Below are 9,658 nucleotides of genomic sequence, written 5' to 3'. Positions count from 1 at the left end.
GTAAACTCTTAGAACAAATTAATCATCCCCAAAGAAGTTGAGTGCTAGCAAATCCACCTTCTCTTAGTCCCCCTTTTTATGTTCCCCAATTCTGTCCTTTTTCTTTTTATTTGGATTTTGTCTTTGCTTTGCAGGGTACCTATAAGCCTTAGCTTACAGAATTTGTATCACTGTCATATGGAAAGACTTTCTCGAAATGCTATAAATGCTATTCATTCACCCTTACTTTATTATTTTCCAATAATAGGTCATTTGGGGATAGTAAATATTTTTTAAATACATTGAATCAGATTGTCTTATTTTTTCATCCGAAAAATAACTTAATAGCACTTGCATAAGCATGAGATTAGTCAGGTCATCAATAAGAAATATCCAATTAAAAAAGCCCCCTGAAATGAGATCAAGTAATTTTCTCTGTAGATAAAATGAGTAGTGTAAGATCTCATCACTTCAGAGCAGAGATGGGACTGGAAGGAGTGGAAGGGTTGATGCTCTATTTCTGTGGTGGTAGCAGCTGGCATCACTGCTGTCACTATGCTGGTCTTTTGTTTTGCTGCCATTTGTCCTTAGCGCAAAAAATTTATTCATTGTAAGATGTACCTGTACAGACACAGGCCAAGAGTGATGTGGAATATCCCTAGTAGAAAAAGCAATGGCCCATGCTGAAGGCAGGCACATTTTCATTGCATCTCCTCCTTTCCCTGAAATACATTTCTGAAAATTCTTTTCAATACTTAAACCATGCTTTCAGTTCTAGTTCTATTTGAAGAAAAGCTAAACATACTTTATTTTTTCAGTGTATAAAACATTTAATTGCTAATACGGTCCTATATCTGTCTTCATCAATCATGTGCCCATAACCTTTCTATACTATAATAAATAATGATAATAAAGAACAGCAGATGGTATCTACAACAGTAATCATGTCAGAATATTTAAGGGGTGAATTGGCTGAAATATTAAGTACTGTATTCAACATTTTTTGTATATTTCTTTGTAGAATGTGCATGAGAATATCACTAATTGTTAGTCAAAATACACTCAATGAATAGTTTTTGCCACTTTCCAAAACCTGTTATTTTTAATTGTTGCTTTATTATGATTTGGTCAAGTCGTATTTCTTTCTGCTGCTTTAGCGAGGGATAGTCATACAGTACTTCTGAGTACCCTTCCTGTGAGTTTTTGAAGGTTCTAGAAGTCGCCAGAAGATGGTCAAAAGCAGAAGAGAAGTCATCAGGTACAAGAGGCAGGTAAGAATTGGTTGTGGGACAAGGAGAATGGATCATGAGCATCTATAAGGTTATTGTTTCACAATGAAGGGAATTATATAGTATGATATTACATGCAAGTATATAACCATTAAATGTTGATTTGATCAGAGTTTTGATGAGTCCATGTAAGATAATTTGACCAGAGCACAGGCCAGCCTAGTCTCTAACATTTGGCCTTAGGCTCTGCCTTTCTTTCCTGTTCTCTGGCTCCCTAGTAATATAGCTGGTGTCACCTGCCTTCATTGGATATCAGCCCAAATTATTTTCTCTCTTCATTTTCACCTCTCCCATGGCTGTGGAACAGGTGGGAGGTAAGTGCTGTGACTCTTCCCCTCATGCCCTCACTTGCTTATCAACTTTCCTCTTGTGCCTTTAGCACAAGAAATGAAACATAAACCAGATGAGGATACAAATATGGTGAATGTATGTCAGGAAAGAACAGGGATGAACTGCTAAAATACTGAGAAACCACATACTCTGGAAGTATAAGACCATTAAGAAGAAAAGCTAGAGCTAGGCACAGTCAATGATGCAAGTGAAGAAGGGGGCCAGTGCCATGAGTACCCACTGAAAAGCTATAAGCAGAAGTAGGACAAAATGTCTGTGAGGCAGGCAGGAACAGCAGTAGTAGGTAGGGGGTGGCTGACCAATAAATCGAAATAAATACAGCTGAGAGGTTAGAATCTGAGGAGAAAGTTTGAAACTGAAAAGGATACCTTTGCATGTAGTGGAAGAGAGGAGAGGATGTGTGATGACCTCAAACATATGCCTACATTTTGCAATACACTGCTGCAAGAGGTCCCCAGCTCCCTCCTCCTAGGTAACACCAGATGAGCTAGTTCTGGCACCAAAGGCAGTATACTAATAGCAAGCTCTGTAGGGCAGTCAGACTAGTTAGAGCAATTAAAGGAAGGGATAATTAGTCTTTGCTCAGCCATGCTAACACAGTTATGATTTTTCTGGGTCATGAGCCTGCACAGCATTGCAGCATCATGCCACATAGGCACACAACATAAGGTCTAGTGTCTGTCCTATAAGAGCAACAAATATAAATGACCATTTCCTTCTAGTATATAGTGCAAACAGTTGTAGGGATATTGCAAATTCTGTGCAGATGGTATCAAAGCTACACAGGAAGAAACAGAAGAGATTTTGAGTAGCCTATCATTAAGAGGTATGAAGACAAATCTCTTTCATTAATTTTGCTACAGCTGTCCCCTCTGATGAGCAGATATATGGCGGCTCAGATACTTTCCATATTAAGTATCAGGCATTTTGTGTAACAAACAGGGTGTAACAAACAAAATCAATGTATATGTTACAGATTCCAGAGGCAGACAGAGCTGCTTAGCACACCTGATAGCATGGTCAGTCTGAAGATCTATGAAACTAATTATTTCTGAGCCCCAGCCTGTCAAGGCAATAAAAGAGACCCCCAAAGCCCTTGAAGGGGGATTTTTCAGTGTGGACTGCCTCCAAAGTCTGACCGTATGATAGAAACAGCAAAATTGCACAGAACTGTGGCAGTGCTCAAGTAAAGCATTTCCATAAGTAAAAAACACCCATGGATGGTCCAGTATCAAGTGTAGGCTGGAACAGTGAGAGCACAACTGTGAGTTCAATCACCGTTGACCCATGCCTGTGAAGTTACCGATTCAATGACTACAAACTCCAGGCAGAATCTCACTCCTCATCACTGTGGAGTAAGCATTTGGAAAGCAAGAACAACAATCAACCAAAGACAAAAAACACAACCATTTAAAAATATTGTAACAGTAAAATATTTTGTTATGTTTTTGCAACTTTTTAGAAATATCAATCATGATTTTTTCTAGATTATTTTTACTTTATTCAAAACAATTTGTGCAATAATATAGTATTCAAATGCTAGTTCTAGTTCTCTAAAATATTTTTCAAACGGAGACCTTAGGGCACTTTAAAATGGAGATAGGCATCACGGTGCCCACTTCACAGTTGGAGAAATGAATTGTAAAGAGACAGAACTGATAACCAAAAGGTACTTAGCACGCTAGATCTAACACTATGAACTATCCCAATGCACTATCTCCCTTTTAGGCAGCTCTTTTTAAAATTATTGTAGTTGGTTAACTCTCTCATAGCAGAATGTTGGCCTTTATTTCATGGAGGTGGACTCTTTACATGTATTGTTTACCTTAAGAAATCACATACTTCTCCCTGTCCCTGAGCCTATGGAACAGTAAGGTCTATGTCTTGTACTTCCTTATAATGCGGTGAAGAGATCACACTATGAAATCATGCTATGAAATCACACTGAAAGAGTTTGATGTGAGAGTACAGGCATTTCAGGTAGAATCACCCGGTAATTCAATGTAACCGAAAGTAATTAATGTTGGATTACAACAGAATTTCCATGGAGTGTTACACACTGTTTCAAAAAAAAAAAAAAAAAAAAAAAAAAAAGCTCATGACAATATTCTGCTGAGCACAGGAGAGTCACTAGAAAGTACGTTTTGTTTTAATAAAATGCTTACAATTAAAATTAATGTGTTATGGAGGAAAGACATCTTATTGGACTACAACATAAGATTACCTTCCTCTGGGTGTCTGACCATGCCTTATTGGATAGCATCTAAAATGGAATTTACTAATGTCTGATTTCGCCTTAAAAAAATTGATGAAGAAAGGATTCATGGCTACATATATGAAATACAGAATATCCAGATTTGAATATCGGGAAAAATGTTTTTATTTTACTTATTTTATACACATTGCTAGAACAGATCATTGGTCCATCTAGGATAGTACTGTTCTATGGCAAACATCTGATGTTTCAGAGGAAGGGACTACCTTGACCCTAACGCTCCTAACTGTGAAGACATTTTTACTGGCTACACTTAATGATGTTTAAACTGCAGCATAGCTTAAAACTCCTACAATTTCTAAGCTTGGCTGTGTACCCGATAATGCAATGATTATCCAAACAAGATTTTTTTTTTTTAATTCTAAACTATATGACTTAACAGTGTAAAAATAAAATAAGGGATTCAAACTTAACTTGTCTTCACATGCACTTCTCCTCTTGTGTAACTTATTGTTTAACTTCTGTAGCATACGATTTTATGTAAAGTAACAATAAAATAGTTTTATCACACAGTTAAATTAATCAGTTTTAAAGGATAATTAAATGTAAATAATACACTAGCAGAATACCTATATCAACTCCTGTAAACTGTAATGAGTTGTGATCATATGGTAGCACTGGCATTTTATGTTCTAATAAGCCTTTCTTGCAAACATGGCATGCCTAGGCTCTTTTAGAGGCCATTCTTTTATTGGTTTAAAAAGAAGAAAGGTGTCAATCCAGACAGAGACTTTCTTTCTTTCAAGGCATTGGTCAGCAGATGGTAGAAAAAGCAATTCAGATCCTCAAAAGGACCTGATGTTCCTGTTTTCTCTCTATTTTGGGATGCCAATCCTGTTATCACTGAACAGAATGACACTTGCAGCAGGTACAGCTGACACATGGAAATATGTTGGATCAGTCTCACTAATAGGATATATGCATTTGCTAAAGAAATCGAACAAATATGGACCATTTGGACAGGCAGGTTCAGAACCTTACTCACAGTCAATTTTCTGTGTGAACATTTGCAAGGAAAGACACCAGATGGCTTAGGCATGTATTACACTGACATGTACATAAATGTGCATGGGTATATATGAAATACGAAGAGTTGTGACCAAATTAGGGCACTAGATTGCATATGTATAGGACCAGGCAGTGACACAGGAGAGGAACCCTGAAAGACAGGGAGAAAGGTTACTAGTGCTGAAAAAAATAGACATTATATACTACCATTTCTTCCAGACATCCAACCTCCCCACACAGATATACTGTGTTGAGGATTTGTGTGAGAAGTTCACTTTAACACCATGAAAATTATGTGTTAAAATCCTCCATACACTGACTGGAAGACTGGCTTCATCAATCACAGGTGCTGATATTAAAATTTCTGGTGGGCGTTTCATAACTGATGTATTGCTTCACCGGAATTCACTTTGCCTGCCCAGCCAAAGCAAAAGTGCTATAGCAGCAGTCACCAGCACAGAAGGCTGCTTAGGAAGAAAAGTGACAATCTCAGTATTGAGAAATGAGCAGCACCCATGCATTGATGTATTGGTAGGAAGGCAGTAGGGGGAGAAGAAAAGAGTACTTACTGATCTATCAGTCAGTAAAAAGTCATCCTAAAATATGCATTTATACCGACAGACAGATCTAAGTCTTCCTCCCACAAGAAACCTAAGGTCTCTGCATCCACTAAAGTCTTAACAGAGTCCTTTAAATGATCTCATTTATTTATATATATATATATAATTTTTAAGAATGGCAATAGGATATCTGTTAAAAAGAACACTTTACTGAGTAAGGTCAGAATGTATATCTATGAGCACACCTGCTTGGTATTAAATATCATCTGCATACGAAAATAGCCAAGAATAGGTGTTCTGCACTTGAAAAATGTTTTGTTTGTTTGTTGTTGTTTGATCTGATCCTGTTTCAAAGGAGACTAAGTTAAATTCTAAAACAAAACAAAACAAAAACAACAAAACAACAACAACAACAACAAAAACACAAACCACACACAATGTGCAGAAAGACTAGCCACAACATAGGCTGTGGAGCTTTACGTTTGTCTAATTTACTTCACAAATATGTAAAATCTCTAAACTGGCTTGGTTGTTTTTAGTGTTAGTTATTGGAAGGTATTTAAAGTAAAATCACAGTACTTTTATGCTTCATCTTCTGCTCTCATTTCATTAGTTTAGGGTTATATTTCTCTGTTAGTTCTGTATGGCAACCAATCTGTTTGTCTCTTGAATTCATTGCTGTGCCTTTTTGGAAATGGCCTGTCTTGTTGCTTTTGATTCATGGCCTGTTAGTTCAGTTTGGGTATGCGTTTGGAAGTCTCTGCTAACATCAAGTCCTGACAATGCTTATTATGATTGCAATGACTTCAAAGAATGTCTAAATCCTTTCTAATGAGTCTGACTATGGTTGAGCTCTGATATAGCATACATAGAGTCTCAGAATTACAGCAGAAATGAACTTGAGCCATTCTAGCTTCCCAAATATATTACCTTTCTGATTATCAGTGAACATGTGTGTGATTTTGGCCTGCCATTCTCTCAAAATACATGGGATCTGAGTTCTGCATGACTTTACCTCAGTGGGTCTCTTTTCTTCACAGACTGACCAGTTTTCATGACCAATATGCACGACCAACTCAATAAGTCAGAAACTTTTATTCTACTATTTAATTGATGTGAATCTTCAAAAGTTATTGCTGTGGAGGGGAGTGAAACAGAAAGTGAAATTTCTCAGGCCTCATTTCCTTATTAAACCAGCTTAAAATATTCCATACTGGAGATTAAGTTAATCAGAGACAGGGAAGAGGGCAAGTTTAACATTGTATTCTACTTAAGCTGCATGACATACCAGCCACTTCGGCTGTTTAACTTTGATTTTCTGTCCTTTCTTCCACCCTCCTTCCTTTTTCAATGATCCTATTTTATAGGATTTACATGAACTGAAATCAAAGTAAACTGCTTCCATCTAAAAGTCTCAATAAAGGCCCAAGCTGAACATCTAGGTTTTCATACTGCATTTACTTAATATTTTATCTAAAACACTAAGAATATAGTAATATATACCAAATGAACTATAAGAAGGAAATCTCTGAACTGATTGCGACTGTACAACATTTTATTCATAAATTTCCTGAGTATGAGGTCATATGATTTCAGAGGCATGATGAAAGTAAACAGAGGGTTGATTTTTATTCCCCCCCCCTCCAAATATGTGTAAATGTATTACCAACCATCATGTGATTTATCCAAAATGATATGAGCTCACTGGAAAGACTCACTGCCTTCAGTGAGTTTTGGGTTATGCCCTACATGGAAAAGGGTCAATGAAGGACAGATCAATCAGAACTAATGGGCACAGTACTTCTGCTTTCTTCGCAGAGCAATTTGACCCAGCGAACAGTGCACAGGGATTCAGGAGGTGAAACTTCTGGCTTTATTTTTGGAGATGGATTCTTAGGTCACTAATGACCTCAAACTTATGTGCCTCAGTTTCCTCATTCATATGACAATGTAACAATACTGACTTTTTCTATTAAGTGTTTTGAGATGTTAATAAAGAACATTATTTAAAGGTTACTTTGCTTTGCTGTAGTTCAGTAAAGGGAAGAGATGTTACCAGAAAACAACAAGAGTTTCCTACACAGTAGTGTAGGTCACTGTCTATTTTAGGACTTTTTTTTTTTTTTTTTTTTTAATTAATTGGGGCTACTGGAGCTAGCTGTCATGCAAAATCTACCTGGTTAAACTTTGACTAGCAGGAACTTGTGATGTCCTGACTGTAGCAGCAAGCCTTCCTTTTATGCTCATACTTCAGTGCCCACAGAATATAATGATAATTTTACAGACAGCCAGGCTCAGCTGCTGAACTTCGTATGTAAACTCATGCCGTGTAACCCTCCTTCCAGAGAACATCTTTGCCGTTACTACATCGTATATGCTTAGGATGAAAACAACTTCCTGGCAAAACACTAAAAGGTAATAAGAAGGTAAAAGCCTGTAGGTATTTAAAGATGAGAAATACTATATAAGGCCACAGTACCATAGATTGGTAAAGGAAACAGAATCACTAAGGGTCATTAATGACAACACTTTAAAAGTTAAATGTCTGCAGTGACATATCCTAAATCAAACCTAGTAAGTGTCCTGACAATTTATCAATGTCCTTTGACTTCACCTACACTGTATGTTAGTTCCATCCAGAAATGATGCTACACACTCAGTGATCAGGAACTTCTGCTGAAAAAAGCTGGTCCAAGAATGTAAAATTTAATGTAACTCAGTTTGTTCAGCCAGCTACAAAGGTAGAGTTGATAAGCAGGAGATGCAAGAAAAATTGTATCTAATGTGATCAGTGAATCCTCTAGCATCAACACAGACAATTTAACTTGTTAGAAGGTACTAGTTCCAGACTTCGGGAAATTTGTCTCATAAAATTAAGTCCATATGTAAACAAGTCACATTTTAACAAGTTAAACATCACTGCAACCAAAGGCTGTGGTATTATTAAAAATAACTATACAATGGAAAAATGGGGTCAGATGAGGAAAGTCCAATTGCCATATGCCAGCAGAGTATCTGATTTGCCAAGAAGAGGTTTTAAGAGAACTAATTCTATTCTTTCCTTTTGTTGTTTCTTTTTTCCCCCACTAGGATTATCAATTTTCAAGTGTATTGACTGTCCCCTTGTACTTGTCCTCTGTGGAAGGTATAAAGAAGACTACCCAAAAGGCCATTAATTAATATTTTATGTTTTAATGTAATGACTTACCTTTTTTCTAAAGCCCAGCTACAAACATTTTTGAATTCAGGAAAAAGAGGAAGTAGAATCACTACCTATGCACAAATAAGATCTATAGACCTATACCCAAATTTTCTAGGCTTTTTTAAATCTTTTTCCTTTTTTTCTTTCTTTTTTTAAATTTTATTATTTATTTATTTGACAGGGGGAGTGGCTTATTTACCAGAGGGTCAGGCTGCCACCCAGAGGGTCTGCAACAGGCTGGAGAATTAGGCACACAGAAACCTCATGAAGTTCAACAAGGAGAAGTGCGAAATCCTGCATTTGGGGAGAAACATCCCCAGGCACCAGGAGATGCTAGGGACCACCAACTGGAAAGCAGCTTTTCAGAAAAGGACCTGGGGATCTTGGTGGGCACAAACTTGAACATGAACCAGCAATGTGGCCTTGCTGGTAACAAGTCTGATGGAATTCTTGCCTGCCTTAGGCAAATTGTTGCCAGCAGGTCAAGACAGGGGATCCTTGGCAAGCTCTGATTTCATAGATTGAGCATATGCATAAATCCCACCCATCAAGCACGAAACTGCCAGATCAGCAGCCCCAGAGAACAAAGTCCTCAGCTAATGAAAGCTTAGATACAAAGAAAACAGATGATACTGAGTAGACTTTTCTGGTTAGGTGTGAAAATGGTCCTTTCAGTCTTTAAAACCCATTTCATTGTTTTCTGTTAATAGTAACAGTCCTCACAAAATTAGGGCTGAAAACTCTATTTTAAAGTCAGGAACTACAGGTTGGCATAGTATGGACTGCTACTTCTGACAAAATTATATCATCTCATGAAATCCTTATTTCATAATTAAATATTTCAGCAACTCTCTTGAATATGTAATTTAAAATTACTTCATGGTATCTTGCACAGTATGTCTGAGAAAAAGAATAAAATATATACAGATACTTTGATGGTTTGACTCAATACTCAGTCTAATTTAGAAATCCTTTTGGAAACAGTAAGACCTTT

The 9,658-nt window shown here is 37.0% G+C and overlaps 1 long non-coding RNA gene across 1 annotated transcript; it reads left to right on the top strand.

Annotated features, from left to right (window-relative positions):
* The first annotated feature begins 1,137 nt into the window (after positions 1 to 1,137).
* Positions 1,138 to 9,157, top strand: LOC126913267 (uncharacterized). Its single transcript, XR_007708123.1, has 3 exons — positions 1,138 to 1,250; positions 7,808 to 7,877; positions 8,846 to 9,157. It is a non-coding gene; the product is annotated as an uncharacterized LOC126913267 (long non-coding RNA).
* The last annotated feature ends 501 nt before the right edge of the window (positions 9,158 to 9,658 follow it).

The sequence above is a fragment of the Cygnus atratus genome, chromosome 3 (genome assembly GCF_013377495.2).
Source record: "Cygnus atratus isolate AKBS03 ecotype Queensland, Australia chromosome 3, CAtr_DNAZoo_HiC_assembly, whole genome shotgun sequence".
In the NCBI taxonomy this organism is placed as follows: Eukaryota; Metazoa; Chordata; class Aves; order Anseriformes; family Anatidae; genus Cygnus; species Cygnus atratus.
This window is presented reverse-complemented; position numbering and strand designations above follow the sequence as displayed.